General features: G+C 38.3%; 1 long non-coding RNA gene across 1 annotated transcript; it reads left to right on the forward strand.

Moving 5' to 3' along the window:
- Positions 1–407: 407 nt before the first annotated feature.
- LOC140524193 (uncharacterized) lies at positions 408–9,137 on the forward strand. Its single transcript, XR_011973597.1, has 3 exons — positions 408–695; positions 4,022–4,216; positions 8,867–9,137. It is a non-coding gene; the product is annotated as an uncharacterized lncRNA (long non-coding RNA).
- The last annotated feature ends 4,864 nt before the right edge of the window (positions 9,138–14,001 follow it).

Below are 14,001 nucleotides of genomic sequence, written 5' to 3' on the forward strand. Positions count from 1 at the left end.
CCTTCAAAGCTCAAAACGCCTTTCTTCCCCCTCCTACCTGCCATAGCTTAGAACACATTAATGAAGAATTTTTAGTAATTTTGGTAGGAATGGGACTAAAATTTAACATTGGACTATTTTTAAAGCATTTTCTAGGCAAATGAATACTATAAAATACTTCCACAAGAACAGTTGGGATGCTATTGTTATAAATCCCTTAAGGATTGCTATCCCAGGCAACCTATTGAGTCTAACTCTAATTACTGTAGTATATAAAAGTAATAAATCTGTCCTCCTCTAGAAAAGCTCCTTAAATAATTCAAATGTCTTGGTAAGTCAAATTGACCTTCCAATTAGTTTGAATGACTGAATTAGCTACAGATGATCCATTAGAGTAGTTATATTTTGACTCTGACCCAAGAATCAGCTGGCAGGGTCCTCATGTGACCCAGAGGGTCAGTAAATTCCAAAAACACAGGTCCTTAACAGAAAGCTGAAAACTTCTTGCCTCCAGAGCTTTATCCTTGGGACTTGGAATTTGTTGGTGAGAACAGAAGCACTTTTCAAGTCAATTTCCAGCTCATTGTGCAAAGCAATACTGAAAGAGATTAAAGGAAGAACCATATTTTTGCTTCCAGCTGATTCAACGAAGTGATCTCTACTAAAAGGTTTGCCCTTCTGTCTTCCCAGCAGCTGTGTTCCCATGTGGAGTAAAGGTGAGTTCTTCATGTGTGGGGTTCGAGAGCTTTTCTTATTACTATCAATATTTAAACTTGAACTCTTTCCTTAGTCATAGCACATAACACTTCTCTCTCTCCCCCTCTGGCCAGTTTCATCCTATACCTCATTTCCAGCATTGATTTGGTTCTAGGTTCTTGTACTGGATCCTCTGTCATTTCTTTGTAGCAGCTGTCCATTCCCACCTTTCCAGGCTTGGCCTCCAACACCATTTCTATGGTTATTGGCTAGTCTCTGCTAATTTAGTGTTTTCCCAGAGCCAGGAGACAAAGTAAATAGCATGAGGTGATGGTTGTTGTAAGATTAAGACCCTCCCATATGGTAGTTTTTTTTTCTTTTTCAGGAGCGGAAGATAAATAAGAATTAAAATTAACAAAGAGGTGTATGCAAGTCAAGGGTTTTTTTTTTCCAAAGGGATACCTTGGGCCCCTAAAAAGATTACCAAATCTTGGCTTCCTTGTACTAGCTTCCTGGACCAGGACAAACCCACATTTCCTCATAGAATAAATTTAATTTTAGGCATAATAAAATGATGTGCAAGAACTGTTATGCATTAGTGTTTGCATTTATAAATAATGAAATGGAAATTGAGCCAAGTCTCTGAGGCAAGGTATCCAGTCTGTGGAGTGATTATATGGACTTTTTGTTCCCCTTTTCGGTTTTCTTCTTTCAATTGTCCATATTTATGGCTCCTTGCATCTCATCCTGGGTGACCTTAAAGCTGGAGGGAAGTACAGAAAGTGAAATTTCATTGAGTCTGATTTTTTTCTCTTTTTCTCAAAGTCTAGATTACCGAGAAGATTGGAATTGGATTGAATGCAATGAAAGGTTGGGGATATTGTTGTAGAATTGAATTTTCTGTGCTGTGAAAGGCCTCACTTAATGTGAAAGGCCTCACAATAATGTATTAACTTAAAGTCAATAAGCTTTTAATAACTACCTACTGTGTGTCAGGCACTGTGCTAAGAGGCAGGAATTTAAGAGGTAAAAAAAAAAAAAAAAACAAAACTACAGTGTTTTCCCTGACCGAGCTTACAAGCTAATGGGAGAAACAACACGCAAATGACTATGTATATACAAGATATTTACAACATAAATTGGACATAAATTGACATAGGGAAGATACTAGCTTTAAGGGGAATTGGGAAAGGCTTCTTATAAAAGGTGGACCTTGAAGGAATCCAGAAAAGCCAGGAGACAGGGAAGAAGGGAGAGAGAGAATTTCAGGCACAGGGAGACAGCCAGTGAAAATTCATGAAGTCAGAAGGTGTGTCCTCTATGAGCAAACACGGTTTACTACAACATAATGAAAAGTCGCTTTTAAAAGAAGAACTACAGAGTTAAAAGCTCTAGGATTTCATTGCTCTCCTGCTGAAGGAATTTACTCCTTTTTTACCATACAAATACATTCACTTTTCAACCTTTCAGGAAAGAAAAGGGATAAAACAGGGCCTGGCTGGGACATGTACCTGGCAAATTGAGTAGTTAAAAGCTGCTGTGACTGTGGGGTATAGGTTCAAACCTAAAACTGAACCAAAAGTTCTTTTATAAGCTTCATCTACCCCACCCCCATTTCCCTTTTCCATGTTCCTCCTCCTCACTTTACCTATTAGTCTTCTCAGGCCATTGAGCTCTTCTAGGATCAAGATAGCTCTTTCTTAAATTACATAGTAAAGGGAACCTTGCCAATGACTTGGCCTGTTTTATAGGATGGTTCTAAGGGGTTTATGTTCCATTTTATTTGACCTTTACCAAGCAGCTCCCTTTCATTGGTTTAGCTAAAGATCAACTCTTGACAGCCTAGGGCAAGAGTCTTATCTTGATGAGTTAGAAAGGAAAAATGAAGAGACCTTTGGTGACTTAATATTTTGTTTCGGTGAATTTTTATGCTAACACACAGGTGAAAAAGGCTGCTTTGCTAGTTATTGCCATGCTTTCTTTACCGTCTTTTGATGCAACTAATAACAAAATTATTATTTTGCTAAGATAATTTCAGAGCAGGAAAGTCAGGCCCAGTACAAAGCCAGATTTTTCTTACATATTTCTCTGTTCTTTCTCCATCTAAGTTTTCTCCTTCTCCTCTGCAGTCATTCCATGTTCCTCCCTTCCCTCACCTCCTTTTCTTTTTCTGGTTTCATCTTCTCTGCTTCATCTCCTGATCTTGGTCCTCTTTGTGGCCAACACCTTTTACTCCTTTGCTCTCCTCCCATACCCTGTGCTAACAGACGTCCCAGGCGTCTGGTGGGTAGAGAATCAGAATATCAGGGCAGGGTATGAGTGGTACCACTGCTGTCATGAGGAACTAACCAAGGAAAACTGACCTATCCCAACAAATGTCTTTTCTTTTTAATGTTTACAAATTATATTATTTCTGTTGATGCCTTTTGTTTTTACATCACATTTATTTCCATATATGTCTTTTCCCTCTTGTCTACCCAGTAAGCCATCCCTTGTGATGACCATTCAGCAAAAGTAATGAATGAATTAGCCATGTAGGAAAGTATGGGCAATGTTTGTAGAATCATAGATTTAGAGCTGGAAGAGACTTTAGAGGCTGGTAAGTTCAACCGCCTTGTTTTGCATATGAAAAAACTGAGACTAGTAGTGAGAGAATTATACAGCTAGTATCTAAGGTAAGATTTGAACTTGGGTCTGTCTAGATGCCAACCCAGTGCTCTATACCACCATCCCACACCTTTGATCCCTTACCACTGCAGAAAGACTAATTTTCTAAACTCTTCCCTAGAGTCAAGATTTATCTTTAAAATAAGTTGCACAGTGTTTGTTTATTTGTTTGTTTTTTGGTTCATTATTGTTGTTTTTTGGTCTCCTTTGTACCTTGTGGTACAGTGGATAGATTGCAAGACCTGGAGTCAGGAAGACATCTCTCTAAGTTCAAATCCAGCCTCAGACACTTAATAGTCATACGACCTTGGACAAGTCACTTAATCCTGTTTGCCTCCATTTCCTCACCTAAAAAATGTGCTAGAGAAGGAAATGGCAAGCCATTCCATTATCTTTACCAAGAAAACCCCACATGGGGTCAGGAAGAGTCAAACACAACTGAAATAACTGAACCACAACATTGTTCCTTGTTATATTCATTGCGTATACCATATTCCTAGTAGTGCGTACCTCATTTTACATAAATTCATTTGTCTTCCCATGCTTCTTCGTGCCCATTGTTTCTTATGATGGAGCAATTTTCCATTACATTTTCATTACATTCCTACATCACAGTTTGTTTAGCTACTCCACAGTTGATGGGCACTTACACTGTTTCCTGTTCCTTGCTAATTTTCAGCCTGGTATTTTGTCACTTAAGTTGAGGGAACTCGAAGAAACCATGAAAATGCTTATCTGCCTCCTTGAAGGTGTTTTCATCCCCTCTCAGAGTTGATGCACTGACAAGAAGGGTGGAGAAAACCAACCATGAAACTGCTAAGTATGGAGACCATTAACTGGCAGCCATTTTTAGGTCTGTTGTCAATGGAGCTGGGTGAGTGTGTTTTCCATTTTCTCGGAGAAATACAATATACTGCAGCTGTTGCATCATGCTCTGCCATGTGGTGATTAAAAGGAATATAGCTTGAAAGGGCCCTAGACTGGAGCCTTCTGAAATTAAAAGAATCTCAACTTTTATGAATAATGACCCACCAAGATTGTCACAAACACAATGGAGGTATAGATGCCTAAGCCAGTGTGAGCTTCTATATGCAAAAGGGTTTATAAAGAGAGGGGGGATAACTAAGTTTGATGTTGATCAGTGGCTCTCTATGTAACAATAACATGTGTAGGGAGTTGCCAGTTTTCTTTGCCATATATACACTTAGGTACAAAATATGAAGGAGAAGCCTTCTTTAAACTAGCTCTTCTCACAGGTTATGATTTGTCCTTTCAAAATCAGGACTGTCATCTAAAGGAAAGACAGGGTCTCAATCAACATTTCAAAAGAAGGATTCACCATTGCACTTCTGTTGTGGCTTTGTTTTTTCATTGACCTACAGATTGCACATCACGTGGATAATGTCTCACCTTCCTAGCTGTAACTCTATAGACACGTGTAGAAAGAGAGGACATATGACTAAGAAAGGACAGGCATTTGAGAGAGAACTTTTGGACAAGAATTACAGCAAAGATTAAATTTTATTTTACATTTTTACATTAGTTTTTATTTTACGTTACTTAACATAAGCGTTTAAGTCACAACTTTTGCCTCAGTCTCCTCAACTGTAAATAGAGATAACACCACTTACCTTGCAAGGTTATTGTGAGGATTAGATAATATTTATAAAGTGTCTACTACAGAGCCTGGAACATAATAGATACTATGTAAATGTTTATTCCTTCCTTCCCTCCTGTTTTTATCTTACTCCCATCCGTCCGTCTCTCCTCCAAATGAAAACTTTTATAACAAATATGCATAGCCAAGCAAAACAAATTCTAACTTTGGCCATGTCCAAAAACGTGTCTCATTTTGCACGTTGGGTCCATCAATTCTCTGTCAGGAAGTGGCTACAATACTTCATCAGGTTCTCTGGAGATACGGCTGGTCATTGCATTGGTCACAGTTCTTAAGTCTTTCAGAGTTGTTCTTCTTTGTTACCATCTAAACTGTTCACTTCATTTGGCAAAGGTTGGTGAGCAGTTTCCAAAATTGCTAGGTTTGTTATCTGGTTTTCTTTTGTTCCAGGGAGTAGGTGGCTATCATATATACGTATAAGAGAGAGGAGGGATTGTGGCAAAGGGTCAGTTCTCTGAGTAGGAAAGAGCAAATGAATATGTGTTTCCCTAGTAAATGAACTATAAGTCTATATCAGTGATCCTAAAGACAATTTTTTAGTATCTATAATGATAAAATAATTTGCTGATGACAGTATGCCTTCCTTGACCTCATTCAAATTAAATATTATATCCCTTATTTGGCAACATTTTCAGGGAGAGCTCCCCCTATGTGCTTTTTTGGGAGGGGGGGGCATTGCAAAAACAGTCCCTCCTTACTATGGGAGCAGAGTTTTCTGGGTAGATTAGCAACATAGGAATTAGCTTGTGTATGATTCTTTCCTAAACCTAACAACAGAATTTTCAAATATAGTCTATGGGAGAATTTGTTTTATTTGACTGTGCATTTTTATTATAAAGGGTTTACTTTTCTTAAGGAGGACAGGTAAGGAGAGAGAACAAATACTGCTTAGTTTAAATAAATAAATGTATTTTTAAGCTAAAAAGTTAATTACAAACTATGGCCGTGCAATTGGGGGCAAAATGTCTGGTAGCTTCATACAGATGTTATATAGTTACACTGAAAATCACTGATTGAAACCAAACCTGTGAAGCATTTGGCCACCTGTCCATCATCTTAGGCATATGGGGCATGTATCATTAGAGTGTGCACCAGAGGAATTTTTTAATAATAATGTTTCTTGCATCCTCAATCATAAAGGGCATTATTTTCACTCAGAAAAATTAAAGAAACTAAAAACTTATCTAAAGTTAGTTTTTTTAATGGACAGTGTGCACATGGATCACCAAACATTGTATTTAGTTCTCAGTGGTTTCTTGAGCCCATCTTCTATCTGTTCAATACAGAAACAACAGCAGTAACAGCAGTGGTAACTTTTCAATGACTTAGAAGGCAAGAGTGGAGAACCATGCACATGAAGGTCTGACATTCTGCTCTACCCTGACTATGGGGCCAAGAAGGAGAATGAACTCATGAAATCTCTTCTTCCAGTTCCCCCTTTCCAGAAATCTCCAAAAACACAGTTCCCCAAATCCAAATTAAAAGTGTCTGCCTGATAAACCCTGGGATAACATCAACATAAGTCGTTTGTTTTTGTGGCAAACTTTAAATACAAGGCACGGAACACCAATTTTTGATGTAGTGAGAATCAGGCATAAACAAGATAGTCAATTTTCATGAGCTTGATCTTTACCCTAATAATGAGCTAACTCAAACTTCCCAAAATAGAAAAAGTAATTTAATCTTCATGTATTGAAGAATAAGTTGTCAATCACCAAGTGTTATGGAATTAAATTCTTTAATCACATGATCATAATTAGATCTTCAAGGCAACTCTTGGTCAATGGTCAATATCACAAGTTGAGGCATTTTGGGGGCATTGTGTTTCCTGGGGATTTTTTTTGGTTTTGTATTGTTTTATTCATAATGGCTCTTTTTACCCAGAATGACTCTTTCACATGAACAGCTTGTTACAAGTGAGAATCTAAAGCTCTGAATAGTTTCATAAAGTTTTATAAAGGAATGTGAAAGACCAATCTGATTCTTTTTCAAGCCACAGGTCTATCATGTCTCCCAAGTCCCAGCTTCCATCCCCTCAAGAGACACTTTCAATTGGTTAGCAATGATTTTTCACATCCTCTCTGCCAATGCCTAAGGTTAGCGGTTTTCCCACTTGCAGTCACAATTTTATAAGTCTCCTTATCTCAAATCTTTAGTCAATGCCAGTAATATTCAGTCTAAATGTGAGTGAAATGAAATTATTACCTCCTACTCCTCTTTTCCATCAAAATCATGTTGGGACAAAAATGTGTCATCAGAAAGCATGCATGTTTGCTTCTTCTTATGTGGAGGTATTGATGTATTATTTTCTATATATTTACATCATCACTGGATATTCTGAAGCACTTCTCACAGCCAAAGAGTTGTAATGTTAGAAGTAAAAAAGTTTGCATAAATTAGAATTTGGAACTCAGCCTTATTCACAATTTCTACTTCATAGAATAAAGTACATCATATGGACAGCAAAGGTGAACTTAAGTGAATTCAGTTAAAGGGTGGGGCTCCTCCCTTTTGTTTTTTTTTACAACACTCCTCAAGCATCTTGTTTTATTTGATGCCTACAAAACTCCCATCTTTTATTTTAGTACTAGCAAGGCAAACTGTTTTGGCAATTGGTTGTAAAGCTTAGAAAATGACAGGGCAGCTTCATTTATAGTAGCAACTCTGGGTTCTTCATGCCCATCTTGTATTTGACAATAACTTCCAAGTTTTCCATTAGCAACCTACTGCTTATGTAATTTCTCTTGCTGAATGTCACATAGTACTCCCTTCCAAGAAGGCATAAAAGTCTGAATAATGGAAAATAATTCAAGAATTATGTTTTGTTTACAATTGGAATGAAGTTCAAGCAATGTGTATGGCAGTTTCCATAGATTATTTCAGTTTCTTTCATTACATTTTATTTAAACTCTCAGCAGAGTAACTAGACATAGTAGATGCACCATCAGAACAGACAGACATTACTGATAATCGCTTTTAAGAATGCCCAGGACATCAGTTAACTGATCAAAAACAGACTGAACAGCAGTGGTGAATAGTCTCTGAAACAACACAGAATATTAAAATGGGTTACTTTTTCATTGTTAAAATACTACATGACAATGGACATTTACTTATGATATCCACTTTCAATAGTATCGTTAGTAATTATTTAGAGTATTTTTCCATCAAGTAAAGAAGTAGTTTTTTATTGCAAAATATAATTAAATCAATTTGGATGAATTTCCCAGATGGATAGCACTTCCAGCGAATTGTTACACATACTTTGCCCTTATGGCACCATATTTTTGGAGTATATTGACAGGATCTAGACATCAACCTTTCCCCAAAGCATTAGTTTTTTCATTGTGAATCCTGAATGGTATTCCACTTTTCTTCAAACATGAAACAATAACAATGAATCTCTACGTTACATTTTGGTAATAGCACTTCAGAAAGATAAGCCTGCTGGCCTTCATCCAATAGTACAACCATAAGTTTCCCTTCTCAAAAGAGCTTTATTCCCTTCTTAAACTTATATAAGGAAGAACAAACAGTTCACATGTGTGATTCTGGCAACTGCTAATGTTTTAAAACATTCATCGTGCCTCTGTCGGTCTCAGAAGCCCTTATCGGTACATACTAGAGTACCATAACCTTTGTTTTCCTACATCGTTAGAGGAGAATAGCTGTAAAAGCAAAATGCTGTATCTTTTAATGAGTTATATTCTCACCACAATTATACTTCTCATACCAATCATACTGAAGGTGTATGTTTATTTCTAGGTCGTATACTCGATCTAAATGAACAAAGATCTCGAGGTAATCAAGAATGGTGTCCTAATTTACTTTTTTATAATATCACAGGTGAGGTTATCAGATGGAATGTTGGATGGCTTTGAAAAGGCTCTACACTGACCTGAACTAAGAGATGAAGTCTGTTTCTGGGAGTTATTACTCAGTTTGCATATTACAAGCACTGGAATTTTGGTGGAGATATTATCTTTATGTGAGTCTGAGGTATTGCCATTACTAAATCCATGCTTAGCATCCTTTGATTTGCTCCTCTTCTTAATAGTGACCTAATCCATATTTTAAAATGTAAAGGAGAAACCATGCAATTGAATTCAAATGTAAAGCCATGGGCTTGTGCCATTTTTTTTTTTTAGAGTACATATGACAAAGATTACAAATACTGTGGTGAGCCCAACTTATGCAGCCACTTTTTCTAAAATGATAGTGAGAAGGGAAGTAATGTGGCATTGCAATAGTAGGGATGTATGCTGCAGACAAATGAGGGCTTTCTATGCATTTCTATATTTCTGCTACTCTCACTTTATGGATAAAGAAACTGAGGCACACAGAGGTTAAGTGACTTGCCCAGGATCACATAGCTATTAAGGCTGGATTTGAATTCTGGTTTTCCTGACTCCAGGCCCACTGATTGGCCAGCTGTGTCACTTGTTAGTTGTTTGACTTTCACTTCATGTTCCCATTCCTTGTCAGCATTCCAGGCTAACTACAGTCTCATAACTCAGCCTTACCATCACCTTGGTTTGATACCATCAAGTCAAACCAGATCAACAAACATTTAGGAAGTGCTTTCTATGTGCAAAGCCCTGCAGTAGAAAGTTAAAAAACAGTCCCTGCTCTCAAGGACTTCATATTCTAAGGAGATAACATGTAAACAACTATATTTTTCTTGTTGTTTAGTTGGTTGTCTGACTCTTTGTGACCCCATTTGGGGTTTTCTTCACAGAGATACTGGATTGGTTTGCCATTTTCTTCTCCAGCTCATTTTACAGATGAGAAAACTGAGACGAACAGGGTTAAGTGACTTGTCTGGGGTCACACAGCTAATATCTGAGGCTGGATTTGAATTCACGTCCTCCTGACTCTATCCACTGTGTCAACCTAGCTGCCCAAAATAATGCTAGAAATATATAGAGTAGAAGGAAAATAACCTCAGAGGAAAAGACAATGACAACTGGGGGGTGACAGCCGTATTTGAGCTGTCCTCATAAGAAGTTTTTTTTCTTTCTCCTTTAGAGCTCATTGGAGCTATCCTCACCTGTAGCCTTTGGAGTAGATTCCTAATATACTTTCTCTTGTTGGGTTGCCCCTGTTTTCTTCCTATCCTGTTTCCTAGATGCTGGAATAGAATCAGTTCATTTTGTTTTCCCCAATGGAATATAAGCTCCTTGAGGGCAGGTAGTATTTTTTTTTACATCTGAATCCTAGTACAATAATTGGAACTTCATCCATGCTTGCTGATTCACTGGCCTCTACAGATGTGGACAGTTAATGGGGGTTTTAATAAGGAAAATGCCTCTGTTTCTTCATGCTTAAAACCTCTGTTTGCCTGAGTTTTCTCAGCTGCAAAGTGGAAATAATAACAGCACCTACCTAGCAGGATTGTTAGGAGGATAAAATGAGATATTTTTTTTTTAAAAAAAAGCATTAAGCACAGTGCCCAGCACATATTCCTTTTCCCTCCTTCATATCCATGAGTCTGAGTTACCCCATTTGGAGGACCCATTTGTTTTGGATTTTGGATCACTTGATACCTTTCTCTGGGATTCACATTTCACATCTAATGTGTTAATTAATGACAATTCCCCTTCGGCCAGGGAGTTCCTCTCTCACCCACTTCCATCTACCCCCCAGGAATAAAAAGGAAAAGAAAATTTCTTCTTAATCACAGCATTCAGAGGTAAAATTGTTCCATCCATACTTAACCAAGAGAATCCCTTCCATTGGTGATAGGCTTTGTCTGAAGACTTCTAGGGAAGGAGAACCTACTATTTCCCAGTGCACCTTGTTCAACTTTTGGGTGACTTTAATTATTAAGTCATTCTTTACTCTGAGTGCAAGACTGACCCTCTGCAACTTTCATTTATTGCTTCTAGTTCTGTGCCCTAGAGTGGAGCAAAGCAAGTTCCCTCTTTCTTCCATACGTTCAAAAATTTGAAGATAGTTATTGTGTCACTGTTAAGTTTTATCTCCTCCACTTTAAACATTTCTAGTTTAACCAGTCTTCATATGGCATCATGCCATCACTGCCTCTCAGCTCCTGCTTTTCTGAATGCTTTCTAGTGTATTATGTATACACACACACACATACACATATATACACATACATATATACATACACACATATATATTGTATGTATGTGGATATGTACATGTGAATATATGTGTACATACTCGTATATCATATGTGACTATAACATGATATGTGTGTATACATGTCTGTGTGTGTATATATACATATATATATATTCTTTATCTCCTGTCAATTTCTATTCAAAACTAAACTCAGTAATACTAGATTACAGTAATATCAATCCAAAAAGACCACAACCTTTTATTTCTGGACCCTATGCCTAGGAGAGAAGCCTAGGATAGGACACGTGAAACCTAGGATACAATTACCGTTGTGTTGGCTGTCCCATTACACTGTCAATTCACAGTCAAATGGCAGCCACCCAGACCCTATCCAAATTGCTTTCTCTCTAGCCAGGCTTTTCGGTTTGGGATGCTTAGAAAACTCAAGTCTAAGATTTTTATTTTTCCCCTATTTTCCTTGCCATATAGAAAGCACTTAATAAATTCTTGTTGACTATTCAATCCTATTAGATTTGGAGTAATGTTCTAGTCTTTCAAATCTTTCAGTCCTGATCCTGTCTCCCAACATGTTAGCTCTCCAAGGCTCTGCCCAATAGAGTTATTATGGAATAATTAGAGGGGAAAGAAACTGAGGACTTCCCTGGGATAGAGGAGGTATGATGTGGAGGTTAGTAGTCCTTCCAGCCATGAACTCTTCAGCCCACCTTGGATAATAGTATTGACAGCTTTTAGCATTACTGATGTTAGCTACTGGGGCCCAATATCTTCTTCTCCTCATCATATTGTTATTAGAGAGGCAACTAGTGTCATGGTGATTAAGAGTGCTGAGCCAGGAGCCAGGAAGACCTGGAAATCCTTGTTTCCTTTGAGGCTCTCCGTTATTCAAATAAAATTCTCATTGACAGGCCCCTCTTGTTAGACAGACCTCACACATCCCTTTTGGTGCTAGACAGGCATGAGCAAGGACTGGGACTAGCTTTCTATCAGCCTGCCACTTTGAATGTCTGAAATTCACAACAGGCCAACCACATTAAACTAGACACCTTCCCTGGACACAAGTAAAACTAGCTGGCTCAAACAAGGTGTTTGTTCCTTACAAATTCCCCACAAACCCCTAGAGGGATGCCCTGATGTAAATAGTCCTCACAGGTGTGAAGAGTGATTCCTTAATGGTTGAAACAGACTGTCCAAGTGAGAAACCTCTGCCAATATATCAGCTCCAATCCTTCAAATCACTCTTTGGTTTGGAATCTGCCTCCAAAGCACATTTATTTATTGTTTAGTTCTGGTCTTTGATCTTATCAGTGTAGGATATTACTGGTGTGGAAAGTACTCTCTCCACTAAAACAGGTCAGCAATGCAACCGTAACATCATCATAGAGAGATGCCCAGGGCAGAAAAAAGTTATGTGACTTGGCCATAATCACTCAGTAAATGTGAGAGAAAGGACTCCAACCCAGATGTTTCTGAATCTAAGGCCAGTCCCTGTATCCATTGCACCATACTGTCTCTCCTGAACTTTGAAAATACCTCTGTCTATATATGCTTAGTCATTGCAGCCAAGATAAGTTGAAACCTGGAATTGAATCTCTGGACTCTGAAGAATAAAGGTAAGGGGTCTCCAGGGAAAAAAGTCTTCATTCAGGTCAGACAGACCCCAACTGATGAACTCCTAGAGTCTGAATCTAAGACCTGCTTTTTTGGTATGTTTTGAGTATTCCCAGAAAGTAACTCTCTGTTTTGTTTTCTTTGTTGGTTTTTTTCCCCTTTTGGGAAGGAATTGAGTCATGAGATCAACCTTAAATGTTGTATCTGTGATCTGTTCATGGGCCCAGAGGCCCTGTGGTGTGATTTAACTTAATAAATATTCCATACAAAATCCAAGTCACTTCTAAACTGACTAGCTGAGGAAATGTGGATGATGGAAAACTCAAGGATTGTTTTCAAGGTGACTGAACTTAGAGAGAGGATAAACTTCAAGGTACTAATAGAGGGGCCCTGCCTGTGAGGGTTATGGCCGTGTCTTGTTCCATCCAACCTGACTGAAGCAATCAGCCAAGAGCTTTACCAGATGCCTATGGGTTATGAGTGAATTGGCAGATGCCCAGGGTTTCAGGGAACTGGATGCTAGATTGGGGCATTTCCTGACAAAACCAGACAAAGAGTTTTATTCCTGCTGCACTGCATGCCATGCTAGGGAAAGCAGCTTGGGTTCCTTCTGTCCCAAGGGCTTTTTGGAATGGGAGTAGATGGCATCCTTTCCCAAGCTGTCTCATGCGATCACTCAACTGTCTTAAGAGACAGACACAAATCTGCATCTAGGAGATTAATATTTGGATTTTTACCTTGGGACCAATTACACATCTGCTCTGGACGTGAGAGGCATCATGATATCCATGGGAGAGCCCTAGATTTCAAGTTCAAGGATCATAGATTTAAAGATGGATAGGACCTCAGAAATCATTCTGTTCAACCCCCACATTTTTCACATAGGGAAACTGAGGCCCTGAGTTAAGTGCCTTGCCCAAAGTCCACATGATTAGTAAGTTTTGGAGATGGCATTCAATGCCCCCAAAAGAAATTAACTAGGAAAGAGTGGTTAGGATCTCACAGGTGCCAATGTGAGAAACATTTAGTCACTGATCTCCACTATTAAAAATTCCTGGGAAAGAATTTTCTGTAATATCTCAGGTTACTTCCCCAATGGATACCTTATTAGCTTTAGCTTGAGCAAGGAGATCAGCTCCTCATTCCTGCCGTTGTTCACCCTTGGACATGTCCCTTCTACTTTCCTATAATTCATTTTATCAGGATGTGACAAAGTGCAAAAATAGCACTGAGATTTTTCGTTTTGCTTTGTGGATGGCACCAAG

Source organism: Notamacropus eugenii, chromosome 2, assembly GCF_028372415.1.
Source record: "Notamacropus eugenii isolate mMacEug1 chromosome 2, mMacEug1.pri_v2, whole genome shotgun sequence".
In the NCBI taxonomy this organism is placed as follows: Eukaryota; Metazoa; Chordata; class Mammalia; order Diprotodontia; family Macropodidae; genus Notamacropus; species Notamacropus eugenii.